Source organism: Haemaphysalis longicornis, unplaced genomic scaffold (genome assembly GCF_048455015.1).
Source record: "Haemaphysalis longicornis isolate Haplotype H1 unplaced genomic scaffold, Haemaphysalis longicornis Haplotype H1 scaffold_2, whole genome shotgun sequence".
NCBI classification, from domain to species: domain Eukaryota; kingdom Metazoa; phylum Arthropoda; class Arachnida; order Ixodida; family Ixodidae; genus Haemaphysalis; species Haemaphysalis longicornis.
In genome coordinates, this window is record NW_027526295.1 from 113868607 (window position 1) to 113887173 (window position 18567).

The following is an 18567-nucleotide window of genomic DNA, read 5'->3' on the forward strand; positions in this document are numbered from 1 at the left end:
AAACTCCTCATAAGATTTTCTGCGTTGTGGGGTGCATCCGAATGCCTGTAAAGCTGCTTTCTTTGGATAGTGACAGTGCGCCTTTTATTTAGAGAAAACTGAATAAAGAATTAAGAATCGGCGGCTAATTGTCTTAGCTGAGTTGCATGCCGCAAGAAAACGAATATAAATTAAAACCTTGTAGTAAATTTAAAAAAGCATGAGCGCAAGAACATAATCAGTAGGCTGCATAGCAGGTGTACCCTGAACGAGGTATCAAACAAAAATATAGAAATGGTCAATTTCTAAAAATAACTGGCAAAAATCAAACACGGCGTCAATATAAAAATGCAATGACTGCTCTCGATTGTTGTCCATAACCCACCCTATGCGGAAAATAATATAACGGCTGTTCCAACAACCCAGCACCCGATAAATCTGTCGCCGAAAAGTTTCCGCACCCAAATGTCCGCGCACCGGAATGTCCGCACCGAAACGTCCTGCTCCGAAATGTCCTGCACCGATCAAATCAAGCCCAACAAGCAAAACGCGAGTAACTTTTCGCCGTACAGTGACATATCTTGGTTTCCGTGCTATTCCTCGAAGCTTCTGAGACAAGCGGAGTTCATGACCTGATCGTTTGGTTGGTCAGCTCAGCAAAAATAAAGCTTCAACACAGTTACACGAATTCCGGCAGCGAAGACACGCAGCAACTCAGGCCCCGCAAAGCCGTGGAAAGGAGTGGGTGCAAGCTGCCGAACCATCGGCTAACAGCGCCACCTCGCGGCGCGTTGCGGAGTTAGCCAAATTACAGGTTTTTGCTGGGGGACGCGCCGATTGGGACGGCCGGAGCAACGGCGCGCCGCCGGAAGTCGATCGCGGAGGCCGTGCTTGAGAGGCCGGTTCGACCAATCTATAAACGTTGGGTTCGACAGCGCCGCCGGCTCTCCGACTCGTCCCAGGACGGTGGCGCCCTCACTGAAAACAACGGCCGCAACTGTCAACTCCGCCGAGACACGTTCGCCCATAGGCAGCGGCGCGACGCGGCAGGCCGCACCTTGCGTGCGCTTGATCGAGGGGCCGTGCTCGTACACACGGGCGTTTTTGCTTTTCGCCTCTATCAGAAAAGCGGCCGCTGCGGCCGGGAATCGAACCCGCGACCTTGTGCTCAGCAGTGCAACGCCTTACCACTGAGCCACCGTGGCGGGTGCCAATTAATGGGCATTTAATTTAAAACAGAATATTTTTACCATAATTATGGTGAAACATACGATGCACAAGACTTGTATGCCAGCTGAGGAGAACAGCCACAGGGTGTTTATAACAGGCAGCATGATTGTTTGCCTACAGAAAAAGAATGCGAGGCATATGCTATAGTAAGCGGAATCGCATAGAGATCACTTATTCGTGCAAATGTTGGTAATAAACACAATTTTGTGCAAATGAATCGCGAAAAAGGAACATTACACACGTCATAAATGCAACGACCAGCTCAAAAAGAAAATATGGGTTGTTCTATTACTACAACGTGGCTCTACCTAGAAAATGCTTGTAACAAACACCAACCAGTTGTGCAAGCAGAGAAATCGTGCAGCTTATGTCAACTGTACGAAAAGCCAAGTCGTACAAAAGTATTCACAACGGCTTCTACAGAAGTAAGAATTGTACGGGCTTTCAGTGTTCGAAAAAACAAGCAGTTTTGTGTGTTTTTGAACACATTTATAAACTTTTTTTTTATTTTATTGCATTGATCAGTGCACTGAGACACGGATGAGCTTTAGAAAAAGCTCATACTGTGCAATAAGCGTATCACACATGAAACGCGCACAACTGCAACTACAATCGAGAGTTCACAAAAGTACATATCGTAAGGGCATGCTCCGCATTCATTTACCGTGCTCTTTTATTTGCCAGTGCCGATATGAGCTGTGCCACAAATTTCATGTACATAAAACTGCTCGGAAATGCTGCTAAAATACAATTCCTCCCACTTTGCGGCTTAACCAAAATTTCACACCATTCTTTTAAATTGATGCACTGAATGTTTTGCGAAAACGTTTGTCAAAAAAAGACCGCCAACCAGTTTGCGCGGCTGCCATTTTAGTCTAAGCTCATTTAGTGGGGTATTTTACTGCGCGCGTTTTACAAGTTTACAATCGACATACAGGCCGTCTGACGTTGTTCATACGCATGCGGGTGCTCACTCCTCCTAGGATATCGCCATGACTACCGCGGAGTTCTGCTACGCACTTAACCCCAATCCCTCCGATGCCTACCGTGTCTCGCAAAGTGAAAAGCTCCTGCGAAGAATTTGTTCCACGTCATGCTGGTAAGTCCACACGTCACTGAATGATCATGGTGGAGGTCCCGCATTGTGTTCCAAAATCTGTTGTCGCCCCTTCATGACTGATTCTAGCCTTTTCTATTCTGAATTGGGTTCATTGGATGTGCTTCAAACAGCATTCCCAAGTGCTTGGAAATACGCGGCGCTGCCATTTTAGCAAAGTGATACATGACACGAGAGAGGCACAGACCCGCAGCCGCGCATTGAGCGATTGCCAGCGGCGCTGACTCCTACAAGTTAACGCTGCCTCCAGCGTTGCATACTGGGGCGTAATGTAGGAAGGCATTTATCAAACAGTATTCAGAGCGCGAGCACTTGAAGGGTCGACCGCAAGAAATATAATTCCGCACAATAAGCGCCGCTAGTGCACATGTTGAAGAGAAGCCTTCCAGAGTCTTACACGGCCATAGAGATGCGCATAGTCGTTTATTAAAAGTGGTTCCACCTGAACGATGCATTTTAAAGAGCATCATTATAGAACATTTCACATCCCCTTGGCGTCCTAATACAGGGTCGAAATGCTTACACATCCGTGCGAATTCAGAGCGACCACCGCCGTGGCATCATAAGTTTAACCTTGTCTCGTCACCTCAGGGTTCAATTTGGGGTGTACCACGCAACGTCAGATATTTTTTTTTTCAGAGAATGCCGAACTAATGCGATGGAGCGGTCCCGTTTATGTAAAGACTTTGAAGCAGAACCACCCCTCATCCCTCTTTAAACGACGTCATATTATCTAAGGGACACTTGAGGGCGAGGAAATACACTGTGGATACTTCTATAATTGTAAAGGAGTCAATATGATGTTACTCTTCGTGTTTTTTAGCGCATAGTGCAAAAACGTTCAGATCGGATTGCATACTTCCCGGCACACCTTGCTTTGCCAGATCCGCCTGTTAAATAACGGCGACAACGATATATACACGAAGTGTGCCTCTTTGTCAAGATATGTGATGATTTCCGCAGCCAAGACATAAGTATTTTTAACTGTGTCCACAAATCTTGCACGTGCGCTGCGATTCCTCGAACTGCCTCTGGAAATATAGACGTTCCCGACTTAAGATGCGGTAAATATTCAAACTCTGGTGAGATGTTACTTTACTTTTAAGCTTTCTCATATCTACTATGTGCAATCAAGTGGAATTCTCTGTCACATTAAGTTTGAGGCACAAATTTGTTAGGTTTATAAAAACTCAAACGCCTGTTATTCATTCGTGCCATCTTCTCTCTTTTAGGCGAATTAAGGCGTTCATTTTGTAGTTGGGGGAGAAAGAAATACTAAAACTCGTGCAAATAAAAGAGTGTGTAATTAATGTTAGCGTCACGTCTAACTACCTGCACTTGAAAATGACAACTCCACTGAGGACGATAACACAAGTTCACAGTAAACAGGCTCTGCGAGAAATAGCTCTTCTTTCATGGCAAATTCGGATATGCAACCACAGAAAAAATTTCGTGCGCAATGTACTTCCAGAACCAGATTCACCGCATTCATTCTTTATCGGTAACTATTCGGAGGAAAAGATATCTGCTCCGCAGTGGCCCCGCTTTTCCGTTCCATTGTACAAAATCAGTAGCACAATGCGGGTAATAACCCGTGCGGCAGAAGATTTTACATAGGTTGATCGATGTGATGATGAGTGTCCCTTCAAATCAGTACTTACGCGTTTGGAATGACCAATTTCATGCTCTGAAACGCCAAGTTCGTGATCGCACACCTATGAAAGCATACGAGGTCCGCAGCTGAGGACGTGGACACGCCGGGATGACGTCAAAGCCAATCGTTTAAATAACGCCGCTGCCAACAATAAAATCGACCAACCATCGCGGTTTCTGGATTCTGTCCTCGATGATGACAAAAACATGATACGTTCATGACACGGTCCCATTCAGGCGCTGACGGAAATAGGAAAGCATTAGATTTGCACAAAAATGTGAAATAAACGTATTAAACAACAATGATCGGAAGAGTACCGCGCGAACAATGGCGAGTCGGCCGTGGTGCTGCGCCGGAAAGGGTGGGCAAGGGCAACAACCCATACGAGACGTCTCGCTCACGTCTGAAGTTCAGACGCCGTCAGCAGACATCGTGCGAATGCGGACTTTGAAGCGCTTCCAACGTCTGGGCAATATGTGTTTCGAAGACCGCCTGTGCTCAAGTGTAGCCTGACAGACTACACTTTGTTATAATGTTTGTGACACCCGCACCAAAAGCCTTCAGGAAAAACACGCCGCACGCTCTTCCGGTCGGGTTTGGCGTTTTGAAGCCTAGTAGGTTAGTGAAGACGGTAGTCTGTATTGGGCTACCTGAACGCGAAAATTTCTGTCTCCCTCCGTCTGTCTGTCTGTCTGTCTGTCTGTCTGTCTGTCTGTCTGTCTGTCTGTCTGTCTGTCTGTCTGTCTGCCTGCCTGCCTGCCTGTCTGTCTGTCTGTCTGTCTGTCTGTCTGTCTGTCTGTCTGTCTGTCTGTCTGTCTGTCTGTCTGTCTGTCTGTCTGTCCTTCGATTCAGCATTCCGGCAAAAGGTTGAAACAATTCGTAGCACCAAAACCTCACCCGAGAGAAGGCAACTACACCTGGCACCTGGCGGCAACTACAAACACAACCCCACCTACCCGCCGCGGGGGCTCAGTGGCTAAGGCGTTGCTCTGCTGAGGACGACGTCGCGGGTTCGATTACCGCCCTCGGCAGCCGTTTGTGATGGAGGCGAAAAACAAAAACGCCCGTGTGTACGAGCTTTCGGCGCACGTTAAAGATTCCCAGGTGGTTAAAATTAATCCGGAGCCCTCCACTACGGCGTGCCCAATCGCCTGCGTTGCGTCGGCACGTTAAACCCTACAATCACAATCACACAATCGCATACCCCACCCCCCCCCCTTAGCTTCCTGCATATCATACACCCCACAATACATCCACCAAACATGTCGGCACAGCAGCGAACATCCAACACTGTACCACACCACGTGGGCTTGCTAAAACACAGCACAGCCCCGTTATTCGCACCCCCACCCTCGAGCAGTGGGGGGCCGCGCAGCGCAGCTCGGACCCCGAGGACCAGCGACAGTTGGTGGACCGGGCACGCAGGACCACAGCCGCCGCAGGGGCTCTGGACGGAGGGCTTCTACCGCTATAAAGGGCGAACCTCTTTTACTTGAATAAATGTTTCACCACCACCAACTACACATACACAGGACCGCCCCTAGTAACTATAGCTGGTGGACGAAGTCATACATTTTCCCATTTCTAACCACAAGGAAAGCCTCAGGCACATTGGAGGCAAATTGGGTCCAATAACCCCGAGCTCCCGCGTTCGTTTTGTTAAGGACGCTCAGCGGTGACTCAGTGGCAACTGTGCTGCTGAGCACGAGGGCGCAAGTTCATTTCCCGGTCACGGTGGCCGCTTTTCTGATGAAGGCGAAAAGCAAAAACGCCCGCGGGTTGGAGATTTCGGCACGCGTTAAAGATCCCCAGGTGGTCAAAATTAATCCGGAGCCCTCCACTATGGCGCGCCTCATCGTGTGCGTTGCGTCGGCGCGTTCAACCCCAGACACAATCAAAATCTTTTGTTAAGTACACACGATGGGTTGGTTTTTACAATAGCAAGTAAACAAAATAAGGAGATATCAACGGCGCAGGAATGCTACAGCATGTGCAAAGTAAGAGCAAGAAGAAAACATAGCACGTGCTCTCGTGCTGTTCCACGCAGAAGAGAAAACAAAAATTAATAAAAGAGGGGAGTACTGCAACAACAGATGGCGCGTCAGGAGTGCGAAGGCGGGACAATTGAATTGCATTGAACAAACGCTCACTCAGTTCATTATGAGAGGAGGGAGGAGGGAGGGAAAGAGCATGAGGGGTGGGAGCGGAGGGCAGGGGAGTCACGTGGCATGAGCGGCAGAATCCTTTTTGGGTTGACTCCTCAATAACGTAACCACAGCAGAGGTGGCTACTGAGAGGAATGCTTTTTTCATAATTTGCAAATACCTAACCCGGGTGTTTATTGTATTTTGCAAATTTACGGGTTAATTTTAGGGACGTTAGTGTAATTCATTGTTGACAAAGCCGTCCTAAAACCAGCCTGCTTTCTTGGTTGTCTGGAGATTGAGGTATTTTGGGGCACAGAACAGCGATATGCTCCAGGGCCATGTGGTAGCTATCCATGATAAAAACACCCCAACGCTTACATAACCTTAAACAAAAACACAATTTTGAGAAATAATGATCGTATTGACTAACAAACATTTCTATCACGCTTAACTTCCTTTTCATTTTTTAGGCCAGGGACGGCAACCTTTTAAGGCGGACGGCCATATTTCATGAAGCCGACCCGGCGGGGGCTGGGCGACATCGGGGGAGGAGGAAGGGGGCTTAAGAGGCAAAGAGAACACTCTCGAAATATTGAAAATACTGAACAAAACAGGGCTAGAAATCATAACCCTCTTGATTTTCAGCACAAACGTAATGCGTTTTGACCTCATTTGAGGTCAAAACTGCTATACCAGCCTTCAGGTTGGAAGTGAGAAGAGGAGGGGAAGGGAATCTGACGTCATGCCCGGGGCCGCAAAAGAGTGACCCGCGGGCCGCAGGCGGCTTTAAGCACTCCGCCTGCATATTTGTACCCCTGAGTGCCAAACAAACTAAACTTTCAGTTGTTTGTGCGTGTTTATTCCGTAGCTTGTTAGCGTTCATCATGTCGTATCGCACTGTTCGTACCGAATCAGGGGTTTTGCATGATCAGACGCAGCAATGATAGGATCAGAAGGTATCCCATCGTCTTTTAAATGTAATAGGTCGGTTCCGCAGGCTATGAATTCATCCTCAGGCAACTCATGTCAACATTATACATTTGTTCAGTCCAGCAAAGACAACACAGGACGATGGATACAAGGACGAGCGCTACTTGCAAACAGCGATGGCGATGAGCGTTATAAGAAAGGAAGGTTGAACAGAAAAACACGCAAAAGGGCTCGTTGATTTGGAAATATAGTTTAGCAACGTGTGGGTATGAGGTAGTTGGTAATCCATTATAGCTTTGTTGAGCACAGCAAAGAGAACACAGGACAAGGGATACATGGCCGAGCGCTACTTGCAAACAGCGATGGCGATGAGCGTTATAAGAAGGGAAGATTTAGCAGAGGAACACGCAAAAGGGCTCATTGACTTGAAACTATAGTTTAGCAACGTGTGCGTACGAGCTAGTTTTCTAAGTTGGTACGATATTTCCAAGTCAACGAGCCCTTTTGCGTGTTCCTCTGCTCAACCTTCCTTTCTTATAACGCTCATCGCCATCGCTGTTTGCAAGTAGCGCTCGTCCTTATATCCCTCGTCCTGTGTTCTCTTTGCTGCGCTCAACAAAGTTATAATGGATTACCAACTTGATCGTACCCACACGTTGCTAAATGATGTCAACCGTTTATCCAGATTTCTTTTTCTTCTTGCAACTATGGCCGCAAGAAGGCCACCGCCGCATTCCACAACTTTTTATCTTCGCTTCGAGGGTGCTTCAAGTAAGGGTTTGTTTCCGGGCCTGAAGCCCTTGCCGACTTTTCCGAGAAAAGGCAGCAAGCATTGCTGCTGGCACCCGCAACGAGGGGGCGGCAGACACGCAGCACACGAAGACCCAGAAATAAAGAAAACCGAGAGGCTGCGCGAATGCTTTTCCAACCTGATTTCCGACCTGAATGGCATCAACCGAAAGAAGGTTTTTCTGTCTATCTGTCTCCCCTATCATCCCGACTTTGTAGGTTTTCTTAGTGCCATGTTTAAAAAAAACAGTGAACACCTATGTTGTTGTTTTTTTCTCACAATAAAAGAAGCTTGAGAGGTTATTGTAACCTTTTATTTCTCTCCCTAGTGCTCGCCCACGTCGGCCACCCGGAGTTCAAACTAAAAGCTACTAGCAGTTGCAAAACAAAGCCCCCAGTACTACGGCTGTATCACCATCATAGGAATACTGACAGTTCAACTCATATATAGCTGTTTGTATTAAACAATGTCTATTTCCGGTTGATATACGTTTCTAGCTAACATTTTCTAAAACCCTACGTGCGCTAATTACGCTTGGGGTTAATCTGGATCGGGGGTAACTTCCGTCGCAACATACACTCATGTCAACATGGAAGCTTCGAGTATGTGCTAACATTACACGGGTGCAAATATATTTTAGGCGCTGAAATGAAATGTCGCGTTCGTTAAGTACGGAAGACTAAATTCTTTTTCAGAGCAATATGTAACAGGATTTTGAAACGCTGCCTCATGGCCATGGGCGTCAGGGGAGTGCAAAATGGGTATTTGCCCTCCTCAAGCAGCACCACCATTTGCATTCATTGCTCCTTTAACGTGGCCCAAGAAGTCGGCCCGCTAGCCTGCGACATACATGCTTTTTTCTGGATAAAATAATATTGTTCTTTTTCTGACACTGTACTCAATGAAACATATTTAGGTTATCTTCATTGAAAGCTGCTTCTTTTGTTTTAATCGTGCGTAATGAATAGGACCGTAGCGTCCACACCGGGGAGTTAGATGTGCCACATATGAAAAATGCATCAGTAGAAAAACGCAGCACGCACTATATTTGTTTATTCTGCACTTAGAGGTTTTTTTTAATACACATTTTAAATAGACAGATGGACAGCTTGAAGATGCAACAGCGCATGTATCCTGTGATGAAAACAATCGTGGAACCACGGAATAAATGCGAAAGAATACGAGGAAACAGGACAGCTTCGCAGAGACGTCAGTGTGCCACGGATCATTACACGCCAAATGCACCGCCAAACACTGGGGAATTTGGTAAGAATATCTGTAGTATCTTCCCAACTCGACACTGTCTAATCTCCCGGCAGCGGGCAGAATTTCTGAAAAAAAATTTCTTCTGGCACTCGCCTCACATAGGCAATCGGAAGTCACGTGACAAGCTACAATATATCTCGACAGCCGAACGCGAACTGCCGGTAGAGCGCCTCCCGTCAGCAGTTGGAAGTTGAGGTGTTGGCATTCTAGTCATGATTTCTGAATAGCAAGTGACAGCTGCGGCGTTTAGAAACGAGTGGTGTAAAACGAAACTCATGGCGTGAAAAAAAACTATTTATTGGCGATGTGACCTGCCTGATTCGATGCACGGGCTCCCGTTTTTCACTACTGCCTCGTCGTCTTTTTGGCCAGAAGGGGCAGCGGATCTAGATATTGAACAGAGGGATTACGTGCGCGGCGTTGGCTGTCGCGCCACCGCCCGCTCCAAGATCATAGCAATTTAATAGTTGCAAATCTTATTTTGATTAGGTGCTCTAGGTAGCGCTGCTGCAACGTGATTAAGGTAACACATCCATAGCAGTATGAAACGTGTATGGGGGGGCAGAGTCAGCGATGTGGTCCGCTCGTCTTCGACGTTCGCCAGTTTACCTAAGGTGCCAAAGTTGTCGTGGCGTAATTAGTTGGTGCGTAGACCGAATTCGCGGACGGTCCGTTTCGGAGACGCTTCCGCATGACTTTCGTTGTACATTTTAATATCAACTGAATAAGACAAAAATGGCAGCATCTCCACTCCGTGGATGATGGCGAGGGTGCGGAGTACGGGGACTCAAAATGACATCCAAGTTGCGCCCCGAGTGACGTCCGATTTGCGCCCCGACCGTCATTCGATTTGAGCCGTGAGTTGCACTTTGATTGTTCCCTAAATGAAACTGCAACTCACGGCTCAAATCGCATTTAGCTTGATTTTCGCTTGATGGTGGCCTGCACACGGATGGACGCGGACGGACATTGGGAGGTCCGAATGTACTCCACACCGTTACAGGGGATGGAGTAAGCCGCTTGACTCTCGGGTACTAGGTCGCGGTCGTAGCCCAATGGATACGACGACTGACACTAACTCTGTCTGGTCTACCAGACACAGGCTCGAATTCTGCCGGAGCCTGTGTGATTTTTTGCGGTTGTAAATTCTATGCGCACGGCTGCGGATACACTTGTTAAGTCCTAAGGTACTGGGCCCCCAATATTTGCTTATCCCGCCGTCTCTTCGTCGTGTTGACTGCATTGCCAACGCCACTGCGAAAGCGGGAAATTTGATTTGCATTGGGCGGCAGCAGTGAGCAGATAACGGCGCTACAGCTCAGTATGGCGAATCACTGCTCTGCACTTCCGACAGCTTTCACGTCGAGTGGAACGGCTTTATTATTTTTTTCAGAAATTCCGCCGGCTGACGGAAGATTACCGCCTCATAAAGTACTTAGACTTCTTGCTATCAGCAGGGGAAGAAAAATTTGGAGACATCGCCGCATGTGCTTTACCTTTATTGCATCACCGAAAGGCTTAGAGCGAACGAGCAAGATTTCAAGACGGAGCCCTGCCAGCCAGTTCTGAAATTCTGCCATTTCGGCAACTTCGATAATGAACGTGAGCTTTGGCGTCGGTAATTGAAGAACGCGGGCTTTAATGAAGACCCGATGAATATTCTCGCATTCCCTGGATCTATCCCAATATCAGTCGCGCTCTGCAAACGTTCATAATATTCCCTGCGACGACGTGTGCTCCATCCCTATTGAGCGTTCGTTTAGCCCGATTCGACAAGTGTCAACGTGGCTCCGTTTCAAGATGTCCGACAACCGTCTGTCTCAACTCGGTATGCCATCGCTGCATTGGGAAAAAACTGAAAAGGAAGCGCAAATAGCGTTCACACAGATTACCACTTTGCAATGCGCGCTCCTGTATCGCATGGGGCTTTTACAGATGAGTGAGTGCAAGGATGAGTTTTCGTAAACAAAAAAGAATTTTTCGTAACACCACCTTGCAGAATCATTTAGCTTTGCATGGTTGTTTGTACGGCGCAAGACCTGTGTCTGTGATCGATTCTTTCATAGAATGTTTCTGCTGTATAATGCAGTAGTTTCTTGTTGTAATGTATGACCTTCAGTGAATGTTTTGAAACTTGTAACCCTTAAAAGCAGAAATGAGCTTTCTTCGTTGTTCTATATGTGATACCCCTTTGATGCTGTGGAATTTAGCTTATACAATTAAAAACCGATCTATACTCATCGGGAACCGCGAATTATTTTGTTAAATGGAGAACTTTGTAAAATCTGGACTGTCATTTCAGAAGTAGTTTATTCCATGAATTCGATGTTTACAGGGAGGCGCATCCCAGCAGCGTAATGGCGATGGCCTCTGCGATCGCCTGTCGATAATTTAGCAACGCGCTAGACGTCCGCGGTGAAAATAGTAGCAATAACAAGGTAGGGGTTTGCGGGGAACGAATTTATTTCCTGGCAAAAAAAAAGTCCGCTATATACGTCTCCATGCGCTTCATTAGCATTGGGCGGGCAGACTTTTCGTAGCACGCAAGCGCGTTTAACGCGAATTTGGTTCCTTCGTGAGTCGCACCAAGCGCCTGAGCCAGCAAGTCGGATAGCGCTTATCGCTTGGTCTGAAGTAAGCACAGGATCTTCAGCAGTTCCTGGGTCGTCAACATCCTCTGACACCTCTCGCATGGCACAAACTAACTTTACGGTTTCTTCACCGTTCAAAACCTCCGTGGTTGCGGTGTTTGCCTCGGCGCTCAGACAGTCGTGAAAGCTCAAATCTGCTGCCACCTCGTTAATCCGAAGAAGCTGTTCCCAGGAACAGGGCGGGATCTCTTCTTCTTGATCGTGTTGGGGACTTGCGGAACTCCACGCTCTTCGTTAACTCGGAAATGGCGCTGAATCTGCTCCGTTCGTTCGAGTTCATAAAATCGTCGAGTGGTATAGACACCTGCACGGGAATCCGAATTTGTTCGTTATATGGGAAAATTTGTAAGATCTGGATTCGCTGGGTCGAGTTTTGAATGTAATATTTCAACGACCCCTCCTCCTCCTTCCTTAACCCCCCCTCCCCCCCATTGGGCCCTCCTTCCGCTGTGAAACTGGTTTGACCCCGTCAAGACAAAATCCTGCCGACGCCTATGCGTATGACGTTGTCTAAGGAACGAAATTGCTTAGGCGACAATGTTATGACTGCTTGGGCGCTTCGGCTACAGCATTAATACGCACCTTACTGTATGTGAAAAATTACCTGGCCGGAAAGTGACAGCCTACACTTTTGTGGGGTTTTGGAGATGTCATAAGACCATCAAATTAATGATGAATGAGCTTTCAGACAGCAAAAGCTGCACCTGTGCTTTGTTTTATGGTCAGCAGGTAGTTAAACGCTGCTGCAGATCCTGCCCCACCCCCATGGCTGTTTTAGGGTCGAAGCACCTTAGGGGCTTGGGCTGTCGGCGTCTCATGTCGTCGTCGTCGTCGTATTCTCATGTTGCCACGGCACGAAAACACAGGCACACTCGTTGTCCAACGCCTCGCGCTAGGACGTTTACTCTCCGTTGGCAAAAAGTGCTAAGAACACACCGGGACGCTCGTTTTTCGATCGCGCTTTCTTGCTTCTATTTCGCTCCATACTCTCTTTAACTTTAAAATTTGCGGTTGTACATTTTGAATTTCACTTCTCCTCTGTCTTCGTAATTGGCATGTCGCGTACATCAGCGCGCGCCGTGTGGCGAGAGGGAGTCTTACAATCTTTGAATTCACCTAATCACTGCATGAATTCGCACCTGCCCAGGTTTCACGTGAGTGAAGATGGCCTTTTTTTTTTTTTTGCTGCGGACATACATTTAACTGTTGCGACAAATTGAGGCGCATCTATATTATCGTGCACAAACGAGTTTAATACATGCGGCGGTAATTCAGGGTCATTCTGAGATGAGAATACCGAGGGCAAGTTGAAACCTACCGTTGAAATATGCTCGCTAAAGTCAGGCATAAGGTCAGCTTTTCTAAGAAAAATTTTAAAAATCGCCTAGTACATCTGCTTGCATCCCTTCAAGTGCTGGCGATATAGGGCAGTCTTCAGTCGCCCCTGCCTAGTATATATCTCTCTCTAAACCGAAAACCGAAAACCGAAAACGCCCGTTTGTTCGAGATTTAGGCGCACGTTGAGGATTCCCGGGTGGTCAAAATTAATACGCAGCCCTCCCCTACGGCGCGCCTCATCGCCTCTGTAGCGCCGGCGCGTCGAAGCTCATAATTAATCAATCAATCAATACTATCTCCCCTTTCGCCTCTCAATCCTCGCATGGTGAATACAATAGATGTACCTTCACTTCAAGTATATTTGCTCGTGTCCTCAGTGCCTGCGCGTCGTATGCTGAGGGAGCGCGCATATTTTTATTTATCTTCTGTTTCTCCCTTTGTTCTGCTTGGAACAGCATGAGCCGGCATGCCCTCCTTTTTGGATTTGCTTTTAGCTCGCCTCTCTTCAGATCTATCTGAACAGGCGCTTTTTTTTTATTTGACATCGCAAATCTCAACTAATCGTGCATTCTGGGTTAAAAGAACGGTGTACTCTCGTTTATCCACTGACACTTCCCTCAAATACAGCGGACGAGTCTTTTGCGCGGAATGTGGATGGGAATGAGCCAATGCAGGCGATTTAGTACTTCAGAACGGTATTGTCTCTGTATCCTTACGTTCTAAGCCTCATTCCACCTGTTTTAATTTTTTCCCTTTTCTTTTTCTTTTTTTGGCGGGGCGTTTGAAGTAGCGACTGACCGGAAAATTTGTGCGGTTCGATATTACAAGAAAGACTGTCGCCTTTTGAGAACAAGCCGGACATTGATTCTTCCTTTAGAGCCTCTAACCTTACGCATCAGTTCATTGGTGGATCGCCTGGCGCATTTCCGAACGCGTCATGTTGGGCTCTTCATTCCACAGCCGATCGAATACGCGCTCAGGACCTCGGTCGGTGTTCTGTTCCTTCGGGCGCCGGTGTCCGGTCACAGCAACCGCCGTGAACGCGTCGCTGCGGCCTTTCCCACGATCCTCAGCATGCATGCATCCGCGAAGAAGTTGCTGGGCAAAGCATGCGCCGGTGCCGCGCAATTCCGTGGGGATTAAAAAAAAACGCGCGTGTTGATAAAATTCCAGGAGGAGGCTGGGGGCGCTGCCTGATCCCGGCGACCATTGCCGGTAAAGCACTCCCTCACCAGAGCAGAATTCACCCTGGTGTAGTAAAGGCTGGGCCAATTAACCCACGCCCTGTAGTCCTCAGCGGCTGCGAAGCAACTGAGCACGGCAGAGCAGAACAGGGGGCTAATGTTAGAATATTTTGTCTTTCAAATCTTCCAGCATATATAGTCATGTATCGTTAACATGGATGTATCCGCTCCCCAGAAAAATCGTCCATTATGTGAGTCATCCATAATAACAAATCAAGGTCAAAAACCCAAATACTAGGAAATAATTGCACCAGAAAAGAGCGCGGTTTATTTAGCCAAACAACGAGATGGGGGTTTGCACTGATGCCTTCGATCCTACTACAGTGTTCACAAAGCGCAACACTTCGGCTTTTTGAAGAAATTGAATACCAGCCATTGCCTCCGCCGAACTGACCAGAGTAGCGTACAGCCCAATCCCATGCTTTTATGCGCAGCGAATATTGGGACGAACACTTATCGTCCTGGCATCTCGTCGTAAGCCTCACGACTTGCTCTTTCCGGCGTATACCGCGCCGGGCAATCTTGTTTGATAGAGAAAGGGCGTCACCGTGTCATCACTACCGTGGAGTGTTGTTCGCTGATCACAATGTTCTCGATCTAATTCGGTGGTACTTCAAGGGAGAGCGTTCCGCGATAAACCCATGCTTCGCTTTGTATGCTTCAGCCAACAGTAAATTCCTGGTACGCGCTGGGGTCTCTGGGTGTCACCAGTCATTTTTTCATTTTTTTCGTTGTGCTCCGGTGTCTAAATAGCGAGACAAAAGTGCGTGTATTTGTCCGTTTCGTCCCCTAAAAAGCCGTGCATAGTCCGGGCTGCGGGTTTCTACATAAATGGGGCAGAATAGCATGGCGAGAGACCCGTCGTTGAAAATTTCGTCTATATTGCGGGTTGTCCCTATTAGCGGCGTCCATATTAATAGAGAGTTTTAGCTAACCGTTTTCGACGGTCCGCTCCGGTATCGGCGGCACGGTCAGCGCCACCGGAGCCAATGCCGTTCGCGGCCAAGCGCGCCACGCATGCGCAATGGCACTCCCGCTTGCTATCGAAGCGGAGCGGACCGTGAAAAACGGTCAGCTAAAACTCTCTAATGAGACATGACTGTAGTTAGAGGTTCTGATGGCACCGGCTGCTGAATATGATGTACCTGCAGCTGCTGGACACACCTTTGCCCCAGACGTAACCCTCCGGGAATGAATCGCGCTAATGTATCGTAGTGGTGTACGGGGAGGCACAAATGCGCGTTCTGGCTTTTTTTTTATTGTTCTTCACGCTTACTATATTCCGTTACAACTCAAGAACGGCACCACCTCACGTAGTGTATCACTCCGCCAAAGCGCCGGACCCGTGACGTCAGTGCGCGCGCGTTTTGAAAGGGGTTTCCTATGAATGCGTGATATCGTTTGCCTTGACTCACGCAGTTTGTTTGTCGTCACTGGAGTCGGTTATAAGCATATTACGTCCAAAAAATCACGGGAACGGCTCACACCATGCTCAAAATATTCGCAGTAACGCCCTACTTTCGCCGCGCGGAGAAACATCCGGCTACGGTGATAAGGCACAGCGGCAACTTCCGGTGCCGTTCTTAAGTTGTCACCGAGTATAGGGCCCAAGTGTACCGACACTTCTCAGATACGATGTTTGTTTTCCAAGAATATGATAATAGAGCGGAAAAAATATTCGCTGCCCGCCTCGAAGTTCATAATCAATCTTTGTTTTTCGAGTATTCGTATTTCATGAAAATATTTAACGGTTCAGACAACCCTATTCCAAAGCCACCTGTTGCCAACTCCCGTCTGAACCGGTGGGAGTGACCGCTTTCCCAACCTGTTGCGAGGCTGGCAGCTTCGGGGGTTGTGTTTTAATCGATGGGCTCTCACCCAAGACAACTGCTGTTCCCGGAGCGTTCTACAACATCTTTGGGCATGTGTTTTCCTATTTTCAATCTGGTGGCTTTTATGCCGTTGCGTAACTTTCCAATTCCTCTGTGTTAATTGTCTGCATGTCGAAATCGCTGGAGCGTAGCCGTTTCCCTCGAGTCTTCATTGCGGGGTCTATTGTTGCCGACGGTGAACTGGGCGAGTGACGTGCCGTTCCCTCTCGTCTCTCTTTTGGATAGCGGCAGATGCGCAGCCGTGTTACAGTATGCAGGAGCAATGAAGCGGCTGCGAATGCACATCTGTTTGTAGCATAAGTTGGAGTGGAGTGATATTTAGTGTTCGCGTATTTTGTATAACTCGTGCCCTTTGGTTTCCGTGTAATGTAAAACACGTTTCCGAAGCTTGGGTTCTGTAGTCTGCAGCTTTCGCGGTGCTTCGTCCCAACCAACTGGCCATTGCAACTGATCGATCGGGGGCCCTGTCAGGGCCACCTTCTTTCAAGCCGTGTGGCTGGATAGTAGAAGTTTCCTCGTGTACATGGTACTGTGATATCCTGTAAGAAGAGATGATGGGAAGCGAACCGACCGTTTCATCTTGAAGTGAACAGGGATTGAATACAGAGGGTTAACGCTACAGGTCTGGTTTTGTAGCGAACAGGACATGGCGGTAACCACGACGTCTCTTGATTAGCGTTTCCTTCGTTCGTTCGCGGGAGAGAGCAAAAGCGTGGCGCCTACTGGCGTCAGTGAACGGTACTTTAAAAGGAGACAAGAATAGCTGTGTTTTGGTATGGCGCACATTTAAATGATAGTGCCAACCTGCCAACTCGCAAGGAAACCTAAAGAGCTGTCCAATATGACACAAACTGCAGTTCACAGTGGTACTTGACGTCAAAGCTGTTACTTGTGACCAAGCCATTCGTACATTTATATTTATAATTATATTTATTCGTATTTTTATTTATATTTGGGGAGTACAAAAGGCAGGGTTCCCCTACTCAGTTAATGCATGATAATCACATTCACACTTCGGAAGCTCGCAAAAAGATTAGTCGCATTGCATTCTTATACAACTGTCCCTAAGGAAAAATTAAATTAAAGCTACACGATTATGTAACAACTCTCGCAACGGGGAGGGCCCGTCACAATCACCAACATTCCTTGGGTCCATTCTTCGGAAAAACAAGTAGCTATAAGTGCAGTTTCTTCCCTCAAACAACTGACGATTGGAATTCGCTTCCCGCACAATTATTTCTTCGTTCTAATTTTACGTCACTGAATTAGAACAACATTTCTCTAATTAAATTTTGGGGACAAAACATTTATTTTTTTCTTATCAGTATGTGACCTTCTTTATGGGAATTGTGTCGTGTATTCTGAATTATTGGTCTGCACTATTGTCAAATAAGAATAAATAATTCTTGTGTATGAGCGCATCGGGTGAGCATCGCTACGTCCGCATTTCTATATTCCCGGCTGTGTGCCCAAGACCTATAGGACAATAAGTGGCTCACCCCCAGACTCAACTGTGTCTTACGACGGGCTGGTCGATTCACAATACGAATGTTGGTATATGAGGCATGTAATAAATTATTGCTTGCTTTACAGAGAAAAGAAAGTCTGGTGTTAACGGCATTGCAATGTACCAGTTTCTGAGTGATCTATTACTCCCAAAAGGGCGCTGATTTTCGTTCGCGTTGGCATGTTATACAAACGTTTAGGGTTGATACAGAAGTGGTAAATATTTTACCAGTGCTAATAATGTGCTGCAGTCAATCTGGTGTCCGAACAAGTGATGAAAAGAGAATCTCGGGGTAGTATTTAGCGGAACATTATCAACGGTCATACCATAATTTTACATTCGAAGCATCTCATGGTTGGGGCTATGTCCCTCCCTTGTTGTTGTCGTTGTTGCGCCGTCCACACCCCCACTGCGCATGCTCGTCTTGCTGAACGCCGGGTGGTGTCTTACCCTTCTACAGCTCCTAGAGCGACAGTGTTGCCGGTGTCTTCCTGGGCCGGCACGAGACGAGCACGCTTCCCCTTTAAGGGCTCCTGGAGCGACAGTGTTGCCGGTGTCTTCCTCGGCCGGCATGAGACGAGCACGCTTCACGCGACTTCGACGTTTCATCGTCGTCGGCAGCGGCGTGCGTTGGCGAGTCTCGGCGGGCCGTGATTACAAGCAGCCCACAACCATACGGGGATTGTGCATCGACCTCATATTCAGCAACTTTAGGGTTCATCCACTACAACAGCCCTTGACTTACATTTCACAGACCATAAGGCGGTCATAATCAAAGCGGAACGCCAACCACAGCTCGACGTCACCTACGTTGAACATGAT